This window comes from Trachypithecus francoisi, unplaced genomic scaffold (assembly GCF_009764315.1).
Source record: "Trachypithecus francoisi isolate TF-2019V2 unplaced genomic scaffold, Tfra_2.0 Lachesis_group18, whole genome shotgun sequence".
Lineage (NCBI taxonomy): Eukaryota > Metazoa > Chordata > Mammalia > Primates > Cercopithecidae > Trachypithecus > Trachypithecus francoisi.
Window position 1 is genome coordinate 29367947 of NW_022681463.1, and position 12267 is coordinate 29380213.

The window sequence follows — 12267 nt, forward strand, 5'->3', positions numbered from 1 at the left end:
TAAAAATTTTACAGTGTATAAATGTCTTTTAGAAGGTAGTTATTGAATGCATACTATGTGTTTAACAGTGTGCTGTGCTTTATCTAGCATATATACTTGAAAATACTCAATATTCGTAATTGTGATAAGTAGATAACTAATCTTCACTCGTAGTTTTATTCCTTCATAATTATGAATGCAACCTGTGAGGTCATATTTATGTTACTTCTGATTGCTAATGTTTAAACTGTGCTAAGGCTAGGTTCTATTTTTGTTTGACATCAATATATAAAGTGAAAAGTTTTTTCAATGATTTTGATAAATGATAATGGTTCCACGGATGTGCAGACGTCCTACTATGCTTCAATTTTATGGTGTATTACATCATGTAGCTGTAAGGATTAGGGTTAGAGTTAGGGTAGATTGTGTATGTGTATGTGAATAACGAAAACAAATGAAGGACAACTATTTCAATGGTATACAAGTCCTTGCTTGTATTAATATCAGCAAGGATTGTGCAAGGGGGTGATAAGAACTCCTATGTGGGATTATTTAAGAATAGATATTACTGCTATATGCTAAAAAATATCTTGATTTGTTTTTTCTTCACTGTCTTTTACAACATTTTTTCCTGGTCCAGCATACTGCTGGAGCTTAACAGGCAGAATTATAAACTATTTTGCCTTTGTATATACTCATTTAACATCCTGCCATTTTCATAAATTTTTCAAATTACTTAAACACAAAGACTGCATGCTTTTCAAGAATAGATCTATAATATGTATGAGATAATGGACATACTTAAAATGCAATCTCAAATTACATGAAAGTTCTGTCACCATGTGGCTTTTGGTATGAACTTAATCATTTGACATATTGTCCATTTCCAGGAAATATGCTGGAATTTAGGCCGAGATGACCGGGGATCATACAAAAGCAGTTGGGCAAGAGCTGAAGCTTGTGTTCAAGGCAACAACATTTGACGTGAATTGAATTAAATATTTTATTTGTTTTGTTTTTGTAGTTTCGATAACTCACAGACTAATTTCCAAAGTACCTCAACTTTTCCCACTCAAAAGTACCATATCATCTCTTTTCTGGAATCGGTTGTAAAAACAAGAGCAAAATCACCAACTAAACATATTGTATTAATTTAGCCATGCACTTAATGTGATATTAAATTTTCCCCTGGAAATTTTATAGCAACTATAAATAGTTTTCAATAATTTGATTTTTTAAATTCTGAAACTATAATGAGAGAGAGAGAGAAAAACAAACTTTAGCTCATTAATGGAGGCACTATCATGATAATAAGACTGAATGAAAACGTGAGAGTATGAAGCATTTATAGTGATTGGAAGAAAGAATGCTTGAATACAATGACTTAGCTACAAAATTAATATTCAGTAGGACAGGAAAACTTTGGATTTGGGGATTTCCTTAGAGACAAAGCTTAAGTACAATTCTAACTTACATAGTTCATTTGCATCTCCATCATATTTTTACTAGTTAAGAGGCTTAATTACTGAAATGTAAAATACCCTAATCAAAAATAGGATATAAAAACACAAAACAGTGCACTGAAACCCCTGGACCAGAAAATGCTGAGCAGAGATGGAGAGTATGCGTTGCCATGTAAGGCTTACCATGACACTGAAAAGGCGTACAGTGATTCCTTTGGTCTCCTTCACAATCATTGGATATTTTTTTAAACATATATGAAATCCTTATACTAACTATTCACTATTATGTTGTACAAAATTAAAGGAAACTGTCATTTTGTTTTAGATAATGTAGTGTTCTTGTCATGTTTTTCAGACTGCTTCCCTTCATATCTTCTCAAAGACTGATTTAATTTTATACTAGTGGAATGCAGTGTGGGGGAGGGCTTCATTTTCATCCTGGAAAAAAGGGCAAACCCTCTGCTTCTTGTCATCTATTTACTTTAAAGGTCTTCTGTACAACCATACTTTATCCACGTCCTTGTTTGTACTTTCTTGCTCATGTGTGCTTTTTTGGTGTTTGCTGCAGGTGTTCATTTCAGAAAAAGTTTACTCTATACCTCTGTGTGTAAACACAGCAGGCATGTCACCTGTTCTAACCTACTACTACCACATCCTACATTCTCTGTGTGTGGAAGTCACCCCATTTGCCTGGACCTCTGTACATAAACCCAGCATACCACCCTTTCTACTCAAAGGCTGAACACCATGCTGTTAACTGAAAGATTCCTCAGTGAGGCTTGTCACATCTGAGCTTCACCCACAAAGCAAAGTGCACACTGATCTGTCCTGGAGTTTCCAAATGTTATGAGAATTTTATTATCCCACTTAAATATTTAGCTGAGACTTAAGCCATAGTAATATACCTCTCTTTAGGTTTCATTTATGCTTCTAAATTTTTTCCTTCACCAGAAAAATGTGTATCATTGTAAAGGTGCTATATTTATCTTCCCAGTCTACTTTTATGGAATAACCTTGCTTATTCTTATGGAAAATAGCATTTTACATTTCAAAAATAGTTCTTGCTTTTCCAAAGTGTTGGCTTTTAAAAACTTATTTTAGAATACAGAGTTCAAAATTTTATTTCATTTTTTGTTATTTCTGACTTAAAAAGTATTGTTCCATCATAAAAGCCTTTGAAACACTGAAAAACAATGAAAATTTGGGGTGAGAGCGAATTGATATATTTTAATCACATTTCCCTCTTTATTATCCATAATTAGTTGTCTTAATTTTATGTCTATTGTTAACATACAGTACAATAAATCACTCTTACATTTTTGACTGTTTAATATTATTGACTGAAGAAACCATATAGAATCAATAAAAACATTAAGAAGGAAATGTAACCCTACTTTACAAACCTTGGACTGCTCAAAGTGAATGTAAAATATTAAGAAGTGTGGTAATCGTCTATTTCTAAGGTAAGTTTTTTGGTATTTGATATTTTATGATATACGTTTTTATACCATAACATATATATACTATATGAATATACATATTTGACAGATTAAAGTACAAACATTTAAAATGGTAGTTCAAAAAAATGAAAATGAGTATTTTCTCCTGAAATGGCTTCAACTTAACACAGAATATTTCAATGATGCCTTTTAAAATCAAATTTATTTTGTATTATAAGCGATGAGCTAAAAGAGGATTTCTGCTTACCAATGTAATTTTGAAACAGGATGGACACAAATACATAACTTGAAAGGTAAAATATGAAAGTACAGAGACATAATTATATAATAAATTTTCAGAATGTATGAAATATACAGGTGGAAGTGATAGATGCAGGAAATCTATTACATTGCTTTCTGTATCAGCTATTCAATATCGGTTTAGTCTGAGAAAGGCCAATATTTATATGATACTTTGAAAATATAAAGCATATACAAATACGAGAAAATTTTTATCCTTTTCTCTTAAATCCTGTCTTCCCTTTAATGAAACTTGGATGTAACAGCTCAAAGGCTTGAAGTTAAAATTTTCCTCTAAGAAAGAACAAACTGTTGTACAAGAGAACTGCTGTACAGCAATAGCTAATTATGATAATATTACCATATGTAAAAGTGCAAACCCTGCTCTGTCTTCTAAAAGTTTTATGACATAGTGCTATTGAAATAGAACAGTTTTTGGAGAAACTCAGCCTCTTCTGGCTCCCCATTTGCAGCCCTGGTGAATCAGAATTCTGGGGTAGTTTCTAGCTGTCTGCATTCCAGTGGATGGTTAGATTATCTTACTTGCTCTATTCTAGTGAGGTAGTACTATGTGACTAGCTCTGGCCTAAGAGTTGTTAGCAGAAAGGATGTGTACAATCTCCTGGTTACTAGAGTATTTAATTGAGGTGATAGAAGGAAAAACTGAGTGAGGGGTATATAGAAACTCTTTGTACTCCGCAACTTTTCTGTAAATCTAAAATTATTATTTAATAAGATTTTGTTGGGGCCAGGTGTGGTGGCTCACATCTGTAATCTCAGAACTTTTGGAGGCTGAGGAGGGCAGATCACCTGATGTCAGGAGTTTGAGACCAGCCTGGCCAACATGGTGAAATACCATCTCTACTAAAAATGCAATCATTAGCCAAGCATGGTGGCAGATGCCTGTAATCCCAGCGACTTGGGAGGTTGAGGCAGGAGAATCACTTGAACCCAGGAGGTGGAGGATGCAGTGAGCTAAAAGTCTGTCACTGCACTACTCCAGCCTGGGCAACAGAGCAAGACTCGATTTCAAAAAAAAAAAAAAAAAGAGGTTGTTAACTTTTAAAAGGTGCAAATCAAATCCAACAATATATTTTAAAAATAATTTATTGGCCAGGTATGGTGGCTCACGCCTGTAATCCCAGTACTTTGGGGGTCTAGGGAGACGGATTGCCTAAGGTCAGGAGTTCGGGACCAGCTTTCCCAATGCTGAAATCCCATCTCTACTAAAAATACCAAAAAAAAAAAAAAATTAACCGAGAGTAGTGGCAGGCACCTTAATCCCAGCTACTCGGGAGGCTGAGGCAGGGGTATTGCTTGAACCAGGGAGGCGGAGGTTGCAGTGAGCCGAGATCATACTGCTGCACTCCAGCCTGGGCAACAGAGCAAGACTCCATCTCAAAAAATAATAATAATTTACCACAATGTTTAATATTTCAATATTGATATCAATAATTCATAATAATATAAATAAAAAGTGATCATAACGCAGAAAAAGCATTCGACAATATTGAAAATTTGTTTTTGATAAAAACTCTTAGCAACTTATGAATAAAAGAGAAATTTCTCAATCTCATAAAAAGGAATCTTGATCTTAAAGCTACCGTTATACTCAGTGGTTAAAGACGACTTTTCCTCTAGGGTAAGTAACATGCCAAGGGTGTTGATTCTCACTATTTTTTATGGTTGTTCTAGCCAGTGTGATAAGAAAAGAAAAAAAGAGGAAGAAGAAAATAAGCCATCCAGAAAAAATCAAAAGTGTTTTTATTTTCTATGAGCAGAAGTGTACTGCATCTACAGAAAAACTGCTAGCACTTGTGAGTTTAACAAATGTGATAGAAATACTTTTGCATTGTTTGTTATTCCAGCCATACCTTAGTGGTATGGTTTGCATATGGTTTATTTGGCCCCTCCAGATCTAATGATGAAATTTAATTTCCAATGCTGGAGGTTGGGCCTAATGGGAGGTGTATGGATCGTGGAGGCAGATCCCTCATAAATGGTTTGGTGTCAGTCTTCTGGATAGGAGTGAGTCATCACTGTTAGTTCCCAAAAAAACTGGCTGTTGAAATGCACCTGATACCTCCTCTGCTCTCTCACTCCTTCTCTCACCATGTGAGTTTAACACGCTGGATCCCCTTTACCATCTGCCTTGAGTGGAAGTAGCCTGAAGCCCTCACCAAACACAGATGCTGGCAACATGCTTCTTGTACAGCCTGCAGAACCATGAGCCAAATAAACCTCTTTTCTTTATAACTTACTCAGCCTCAGATGTTTACAGCAATACAAAAAGACTAAGGTACCTAGTTTAAATTTTAAATGATACAATATTTTCTTATTTAGAAACTAGATCACGATTGCTATGCTAGTGTTTACCATCATCTGATTTATATTTCTCAGTCTCTGTGTCTTCTCCCTCCCTGTCATCCTCTCTTCGCTCCTTCTCTACCTCTCTGATTTTTCTGTTTCATCTATTCTTCATATGATCAATATTATCTTGTGACTTTTAAAATAAAAGAGAAACTCAGTTAAGAAAGATCAAGTTCAAGTGAATGAATAAGTGAATTTTTTGAACTTTTATTACAAAAGATTTAAAAAGTTGTAACTGTGAGGGATTTTCTAACCTTTTCTTATATAATTCAAATGACTTCTAAATTAAAAAGTTATAAAATATTTATTGCTGTTTTACTTTTTAATTTCTTTGCATCTACTTTCAAAGTAATCAAACTTTATTATATATTTACCTTCATTTTACATATGTACTTTATTTTATATATACACAAATACCTTATATATATATATGTATATATACACACATATGCACACACATATACCCATACATATGTATGTATAAAACAATTCAAGAATTTAAATTACAGGGATTTACTATGGATACATTTTATGTAAGCTTTGCAATACTGTATTTGCATAAATTTGCTCACATGAAAAAACTGCCCTAGGATGTTCAATTTCAAGAATTGTTATCAGGCAATGCTGTTATATTACTTGTTTAAAATGACAGGTGATAAATTTGACGCTTATGAGACAATAGAGCTTTTGTTTCATTTGGGACTTGTTTTGTTATTTTACAATGGATATATACTAGGAGTGTTAATATAAGTTCAATGTGGAGATAGCACTTTGTAGAACCTTTACAGGTTCTCTGGAATGTAGTCTCTAAGAGTACGTGGAGAGCACATTAATGGATTTTGTGATGCATTTATTACAAACAATGTGTAGGAGAAGTCACAAATATTAAAGTCTAATTGTAATATAAACATAAGAAAGTTCATACTTTCAGCGAGTTTATGTTATTTATCAAGTTTTTCACCTATAATGCTCTGATGTAATATGTTCTATATAAATTGATTTTCACTTAATAAAATTGGAACATTAGTTCTATGATTTCATATTACATAAAAAGAATTAAAAGAATGCATAAATCTTACCAAGGTCAATAAAAACAATACTATGGCTATCTTACATAATGTTAGGCAGTTTATGTTCAAATTTGTTTCAAATAATGTCTATTCTTTCAAAGAGAAATTCGTATAAAGCACAATTAATTATTTCTGCTTCTCAACATATTGTTGTCATGCTTTAATTAGAGAATACTCTTTAATCATATAAAGCAATCTTTGTGTTGATTCCTTGAACAGATTACAAATGGGTTTTGAGCACTCTAGGAGTCATTACTTCCAAATTGCAAAGAATCAAGCAGTGATTACCACGGTACAAAAGTGCTTGATAACACAATCAAGCATTTACATAATTCGTTCTGATCTCTTTATTCAGAAAGATGTAATGATAGCTTGCATTTAGGAAGATAAATTATAGAAAATTGTCTGCTTACAGCTTCATACATATTTTTAAAAATATTCTCTTTTTCTATTAAGATAGGCTGCGCACACTGAAGGCCATTCTTCTGTCATAGACCTTCTTGATCTCCTCAGTGCCTATATAGAAAAGTATCCTCATGAATAGACTTATGTGTAATTAATATATATGTGTATATACACACAAATGCAAGCTTTTTAATATTGAAATTAATCATTGATTACTTTTGAAAACTAAAATGAATGCAGTTTTCAAAAATAATTTTGTTTCTGTTTAATTAGTACTAAAATTTCTTTACAATCCTTCATAGAATCTATAATAATTATTTTAATAAGATCTTGAAGTTCACATAATGCTATAAAGGGATGATCCTTTTTATTTTAATTTCAACTATGACATTAGAAGTCTTCGATATTTTAAGTTGGCTGTTTCTTTTTTATTTCAATATAAAATATGAAATAAAATTAAATCTACAACTGCAAATTTGATCAATACAATCTCATATTATTTATTTACTTATTTTTTGAGATGGAGTATCGCTTTGTCACCCAGGCTGGAGTCCAGTGGTGCGATCTTGGCTCACTGCAAGCTCTGCCTCCCAGGTTCATGCCATTCTCCTGCCTCAGCCTCCCGCATAGCTGGGACTACAGGCGCCTGCTACCACGTCCAGCTAATTTTTTTTTTTGTATTTTTAGTAGAGACGGGGTTTCACAGTGTTTGCCAGGATGGTCTCTATCTCCTGACCTCGTGATCCGCCCACCTCGGCCTCCCAAAGTGCTGGGATTACAGGTGTGAGCCACCGCTCCCGGCCCAATCTCACATTTATTAATAGAAGTAATGTTTTACAAACATTAACACACTATTTTTCTCATGGATATATATTAAATCTTAAATATCAGAAATGAAAATAATTTTAATCAATTATAAAAAACCTCGGTTATTAAATAGTTTCTTATATATATGTATACTTACTGTTTAATCTACTCTTTTACATTCCTGGTATTTTGTAAAATAACAAATATAAAAACCTGGTTATAGATTAGGCTTGGTTAAATAACTAAAACAACAGCAATGACATTTTTTTCTAATTTATTTTCTTCTTGAATCAAATTTAAAAATTGTCCTAAATATCATGACTTTGAAAAGGTCCAAACCACCCTTAAACTTATTTCTGGTGACATCAGATCCTTTTCCGTTTTCTTTCTTTTGGTAAAAAGTACAGAATACCTTGACAATTTTTTATCAACCAGAAGACTGTTGATAGATTTAGTTCATTCCATTCCCCTTATCCTCTCCTATGAACAATCACTTGACTTAATTTATACTGTTTACTTTGTCTTTTACCTTGTCTATTAAATTAACCAAATTTTATTACTATTCTTAGTTGCCTGTGTCACAGGCATCCTGAAATCCTAGGGCATTCTACTAGAGATACATTTCCAAAGAAGCATTTTTATAAGACTCCCATGCATGAACATTTCAATAATGTTTCCTTGTTCTTGAAGTAAATTTTAATCTACTTATTGTGGCATACAACAACTTTATGACCAAAATCTTTTGTTTTTTTATTTTATATTTCACATTATTTTCTGGTTCATCCTAACGTACCATGATATCAACTCTCTCTACTCCATACACTGCCTCTTCTACCTACAACATTTGTAACCCATTTTGTTTTACATAAATACAGGAAAGTTTCCCTTAGTTAACAGCTTTGACTTCAGATTCTCTGATAAATGTCAGCTCCTAACATTTAAAAGTAATGGTCAAAATCTTCATGAACTTTGAGTTCCCTACATATAATTTTATTGAGAAATTATGTCATATGCTTATAATACTTGTTTCTAATTTTTTTCATAAATAGATTCTTCCATCCTCTACAGAATTATGAACCCCATAAACTGGCTTAAATAGTAGTTGGTTAAATGTTTAGGCAAGGAGTAAATAAGTCAAAGATAAAGAATTAATAAAACTGATACAATAGCTCCATAGACTGGTTTTGTTGTTGTTGTTGATAAAAATTGGCCCTTCTGGTCTTAAAGGTTGAAACTTCCATTTGTTTTATCTGAGTTCTTCCCTCAGGAAAGAACCTCTGGGCTTCTCAAAAAGTACCAAATAACTAAAACTCACCAGATCCAGCCAGTGAAACACCAGGCTTCTAAGAACTGAAAGTTAATCATATCATCACATCCAGATAATGAGACACCAGGCACCTCATTCATCATAAATGCTTCCTTACCCACTCCCAGTTCCTGTTTTCCCATACATAGTTACAATCGTTTCCCTGATAAGTAAGCCCCTAATTTTAGTTGGTCAGTGATATGGATTTGAGACTCATCTTCCAACTCTTCAGTGGCAGCACCTGATTGAAGCCTTTTCTCTTGGCAATACTTGTTGTCTCAATGATTGGCTTTCTGTGTGGGGAGCAGCAGGATCTAGATATAACCCCTGGTGTTTTGGTAACACATTAGCTTATTCATGTGCCTTTTTTTCTTTCCTGAGTAATTAAATCTTAATGATAAAAGCCCTTAAAGTTTAGCATTGATATTCATATTTACAAAATGAGAAGAATATTCATTTTCTTCTTTGATCTATATTTCGACAGTGTTTACTTTGTCAGATTAATCAACATATTGGGTAGCTCATAGTGTAAGGCCAAGGAAACAAAACAGTTATTTTTATTCACGTGCGAATACAAGGGAAGAAAATTCGTGAAATACAGGAGCAAAGAATGGAATTGTGAAGCCAGAAGAAAAAATATATGCTTATAACTGATGAGTGTTGTTAGTTCTTCCGACTCTGACTCATTTCCAGAATAGAGATAATTTAAGTAAGGTCAGTATTTTAAACCTGTTCTACACTCTTCAGTCTTTTTCATCATTTTTGCAAACTAAAGAATACATATTTAATGAGAAGATTTTATTTTATATATAGAGAGAATGTATATATAATGCACATATTATACAAATAAAGTATCTCATAGGCTTGTAAGTCACCTCTCTCAAATGAAATATATTTAAAGGGAAAATATTTTTCAATGAAAGAAACTAATTATGAGATGGAATATATTACATGCAATCTTATTACAAAAGATTGCATGTAATTTTTTTTTTTTGCTTATTTCCCTTTCCTTGCATTATGCATTTTTTTAAATTAAGTATTTTGGGGTTTTCATTCCATGCCATTTTATGAAAAAGAAAAAGAAAGAAAGAAAGAAAGAAAGAAAGAAAGAAAGAAAGAAAGAAAGTGGCAAGCCACAAAGATAGAAACAGAAGTGTGTGCCAGTAAAAAAAAAAAAAAAAAAAAGAGGACAAGGGACAGGAGATCAAAACAAGTTTTTTAAGAAAACTCAGAAAAATGGATAGAAATTAAAGACCATATGAACGTGGTTATTGATAAATCATATTCTATTGGATTTTAATATATAAAATAATATTTTCAAAATATCTTTAAGAGAGGGATCGAGAAAAGGCTTAAAATAATACATTATCAAAAACATTTGCACAACTCATCATTTTTATTAGCTAAGAAAGCATTGTCATTCACTTTCAGAAAGTAGAAAGTAAAAAACAGGGAAAATACATATTGAACATAGCTGCTGCCTTCTCACAGTTAACAATGCTATCATGAGGGCTAAGGCTTATGAACACATATTAATTGAGATAAAGCTAAGGATGCTCTGGCTAGCTTTAGATCCATTTCTCTATTAGCTTATTGAACATCCACAGGTACAGTTTATCTTAGTTACTTGGTGTCTAAGAGTAGAATTAAAACCCATTCAGCTCTAAACATCCATAATTCCACGTTTTCTTTAATTAGGATTTTTGCTTACTCTTTTTCTTCTTCTTCTTTTTATTCAAAAAAGTAAGCCACTAATATAAGAGAATGTAAAATAAAAACTTTTATACTTAAAATCTACTTATTTTCAAAAATTATCTAATGTTATACTGTATTTTATGTTTTTGCTTTATAATAGTATAGCATAGATTAATTTTTCTAATGCTGTAAACTGTTTGAAACCAAGAAATCCTATCAAATAATTATAGGTATTTATTCTCTTTATTTTGATATTTTGTTATTTCATTTTAATTGGAAAATAATAATTGTATATATTGTATAAAATTATGGTATACAATGTGGTTTTTAAAAATTACTTTAAGTTGACACATAGTAATTTTACATATTTATGGGCTACAATATGATATTATAATAAATGTATATGATGTGTAATTATCCATTTAGGGTAATTACCCTGCCAACTTTTTCAAACACTTATCATTTCTTCATGCTGAAAATATTTAAAACTCTGGCTATTTGAAAATATTTAATAAAGCATTGTTAACTCTAGTCACCCTACAGACCCTACAGTGTATATAACACCAGAACTGATTTCTCCTGTCAAGCTGTAATTTTGTATTCATTAACCAACCTTTCCGTATCTCTCCTGTCTCCTATATTCCCCAGCCTCTAATAATAACCACTACTTTTACTCTTTACTACTATTAAATCAACTTTTTTTTTTTTTTGCTTTCACATATGAGTGAAAACATGTAGTATTTATTTTTCTGTTCCTGGCTTCTTTCTCTTAACATACTATTTTCTAGGCTCATCCATGTTTCTACAGTGACAGAATTTTATTTATTTATTTTTTTATGGCTGAAGAGTATTCTAATATGTATATATACCACATTTTAAAAATTAATTCATGTATTAATGAACGCTTAGATTTATTTCATCTCTTCGCTATTGTGAATTAAAAGCTTCTGCACAGCACAGCTATGAAACAATCAACAGAAAGAAGAGACATTGTAAAATGGAAGGAAATATTTGCAAACTATTCATTGTACAATTAATATCAGAATCGACAAGAAACTCAAACAATTCAATTTCAAAAAGAAATCCCATCAATAGAAACAATCTAATGACTAAATGGGCAAATGATCTGAATTGAAATTTATCAAAAGTAGACATACAAATGGCTACCAAAAAATGAAAAAATGTTCAATTTCACAATCATCAGGGAAATACAGGTCAAAAACACAATGAGACATAATTTCACCCCAGTTAAAGTGGCTAAGACAAAAAAGATAAAAATTTTAAAACTCTGGCAAGGATATTGAGAAAGGGGAATTCTTACACCTTCTTGGTGGGAAAGTAAAGTGTCAGATTCACTGGAAAACAGTATGGAGGTTCCTCATAAAAATAAAAATAGAACTACCTCATCATCCAGCAATCCTGCTACTGGATTT